Genomic DNA, 3,874 nt, shown 5'->3' on the forward strand with positions numbered 1-3,874 from the left:
CATAACCTTCTCACTCCCCCTACACCACAAGAGTTTTCTATGCCTATTTGGAAAATCAACCAGTTCCATCAACTCTATAAAATCGTGGGAACTCATATGACTCATGTGACCTATGATAATCTCCACAATCCACTCTTTTGGAAGTGCTTCTAATGGAATTGAAATCCCTGGAAACACACCATTCCCTCTGATTATTAGGGGATGTCAAGACTGCCCTTATACCATGTCCTAACGCATTTGAGGCACCATCAAACATAAGTGTCCATATTGCCCCTAGTCCGAGTCCTTCGTCGAGACCTGGTATTTCATAATCCCTTATTACCATGACGTCTTCATCAGGGAGGTCGAACTTCATTGATTGGTATTCTTCGAGGGGTTGGTGAGCAAGGTGTTCTGCTAGCATGCTTCCTTTAATTACTTTTGTGTGACATACTGGATAGAATATTTAGATAATAACATTTTCCATCTTGCAATTCTACCTGTGAGTGCTTGCTTTTCAAATACATATTTCAATGGATCCGTCCTCGATATTAACCATGTAGTATGAGTCAACATATATTGTCGTAGACGTTTTATGGCCCATGCTAAGGCGCAGCATGTCTTCTCTAATGGTGAATATCAAGATTCGCAATCAGTGAGTTTCTTGTTTGGATAGTACATTGCATGCTCTTTTCGACCTATTTCATATTGTTTCTCCAATACACACCCCATGGATCTTTCAAGAACTTCCCTTTTTAAGCAGTGCTTTGTGTACGACAATATCCGTATCTAACCCTAGAATGTCACGATAGGACCAAGCAATCACTTCTGCGTACTCATGAAGGAGTTTAATCAATGTTGCCTTCACATCTTCATTTAAAGTTGCCCCATTCTTAATTTCCCTCGACTCTTTGTCTACTCCTAGGTCTACAATGTCAATTGTTTCTTGAGGAAGGAGCATATTTTTTTATTCTCTTTCTATTAACCTTGGCAAATCTTTAGGGAGTTCATCGTCTTCCTCATCCTCTTCTTCGACATGATTAACAGGAGCCTCAAGTTTTTAGTGAGTTTCAGCAGTATTATTATCAGTGGTATCAGATGGTAATTTGCACGTTTATTTTAGTATGCAGATATGAACGTGCTTTTATGGAGAAAATATTTGTCATTTTTTTTAAAGATAGAAAAGAATTGAAATGCAAGAAAAGGACAAGATATTTGATACCAGATGCAAAAACAATTTTATTCATTAATAAATTGAGTTTTAATATTATAAAGGGGCCCTTACAAACTAACTCTTTGCTTCGGGCAAAGCATGAGCGTTTTATTCAAAATAAAAGGAATGAAAATTACTTTGAAACAAAAACAATCTCCGGTATCTCCAAGCTTGTCCAATTCTGAAGTTATTCTCCTGGAGCAACCTCACGGGTGAAATAGGATGTAGCTATTTGTCCATTATGCTCATGTCCACCTTTTGTGAAGGTCTGTCTCAGTAGGGGAATCTGTCGTTCCTCCTTTACAGCCTTATTGATCATAGACAGTTGATATCCTAATTCCAGACGATCCTTTTTCTCAAGGACCTCAATCACTTTTCCCCAGCCTTCCGAGTCTACATCTTGCAGATCTCTCCATGACATCACTAATTTCCTTACCTTCTCAATGGGTAGCATAACAGCAGTTGAAATCTCCAAAGCTTGAAACGTAGTTTCCATCGCGCCTTCTCCAGTCTTGATATATCTGTACGAATCCATGTTACTAACAAATATATCTTCCTCTCCATTGATTATGCATCTTTGTTCAGGATATTATCCCAGTTGGACTAATCCTTGCTCCACAGGCCGTTGTAAAGTGTTCTTGTAAGCTTTGATGTTGTAACACCCCTTACTAACCCCGCGGCAATTTAAAACAATTATTCAGAGTACATGAAATAAGGGTGCCACAATTCATAATAAATAAACATCATTCAGTCATGTCATGCATTCACTGAGGTAATCATCATAAATTAAAACGTTTCATGTCAACACAGCGGAATTTATCAAAAACGGACTAAGTTTAACATCTTCAAAACTTATCCTTCAAAACATCAAAACATAACTAGAGTCATAATCATAAACTCTAAACAATCGCGTCCCCAGTGTTACAACTATCAGAGCATGACACCTGACGCTACTAAAACACTGACTCATGAGCTAATCCTCACCGAGTCGAACAACCGCTATCCTCAATCTGAAAATGACAACATGTAAGGGTGAGTCTCATCATAATTAACAAATGTTATAAGGTTATAAAGCCATAACACATCACAGTTGTATCATTCACCCAATTGTTTCATAAACAGACATTCAAAACAATCAAACAACAATCAACACATCATCAACATTTACAACACTGGAATACATCCAATCATGTTATAAATTATGCATATGTATGAACTGACGCTATGCATGTGGTACCAACATCATCAAATGGGGATAACCCATGACCGATCCAACATCGTCCAAGATACGGCCCTGCCAGCACAGATTCCACACGATGGGAATCATGCCCTTCACTGATCCAACACACCCTTATGGATACAGTATCATCAATGAACATGAATGAATGCAACATATACAACATACTTCTACTATCATCATCATCGATCATCAACATCATCATCATCATTCAAGTATGTTCATATATATATTAACATCATTCAATCACAATTCCATAATCATCATATACAAAACATACACGTATTTGCATCAATCATCATACTCAATAAGAATAGCATACATGTATTTTCATCATTCTAAAAACCGATCAATCATCATCATATAGATTACCCTACAAGGTTCGTTTAGCTCAAAACGGCGCATCAAATGGACCAACGGTTAAAACGTTATGCATCTTTGAACTTTTAAAATATCTCAAAACACCAACAGCACGCGGCGCCATCACCAGTTCGCGGCGCGAACTGAGCGTCCCAAAAATTCATTGGCTCTCTGCCAAGATGTTCGCGGCGCAAACATCCACACGCGGCGCGAAACGAGAAAAAGTTACGCCTTCGCGGCGCGAGCACGGGTACGCGGCGCGACCTGAGCGTATCACAACTTCCTGGCATTCTGCCCACCTGTTCGCGGCGCCACCCTGTGCACGTGGCACGAACCGGCGATTTCAGAAACCCCATCCTGCAGAAAACAGCATTCTATGCATTCCAAACACACCCAATTCATACCAGTATGAACCTAGAGAAATAGAATGCACAAACAACACAAAATACATCTCATAATACACCAATTACACATCAATTGAGACCATAACAACGCAGACATCATAGATTCAAACATAGAGATCAAACATCATACAATTGACTCTATCCCTAAACCTATCATATGACTCAAATGACCCGAATTCCACATCTATTCAGTATTATCAACCCCTAACCCGATAATAGATGATAATCAGATAAGTCCCCCTTACCTTAGACAAATTTCTTGATTCTTGGTCTCTCCCTCTACCGTTCTCCTTCACGTTCCTCGTTCCTCAGACTTCTGTTCTTTCACGTTCTTTCTTTCATCCCAATTCCAATTATTTTATGAAAATAATAATAATATTAGTAAAGGGCCTTCCTATATCACACCCCCCTTTTTACTATTTCTCACATGGCCCAAATGCCATAAACCATTATTTATTTATTATTTTCACAAAATTCTTAATAATTCTAATTATTAATTCAATATTCTTGATTAAATTAATATTAAAATTATACGGGCGTTACAACTCTCCCCCACTAAATGAGTTTTTGTCCTCGAAAACATACCTCAGGTAAAGAGCTCTGGATACGAATCCTTCATCTGGCTCTCTAGCTCCCAGGTAACATTTCCTTCAGCTGGTCCTCCCCAAGCTACTCTGACTA

Source organism: Vicia villosa, unplaced genomic scaffold (assembly GCF_029867415.1).
Source record: "Vicia villosa cultivar HV-30 ecotype Madison, WI unplaced genomic scaffold, Vvil1.0 ctg.002116F_1_1, whole genome shotgun sequence".
Lineage (NCBI taxonomy): Eukaryota > Viridiplantae > Streptophyta > Magnoliopsida > Fabales > Fabaceae > Vicia > Vicia villosa.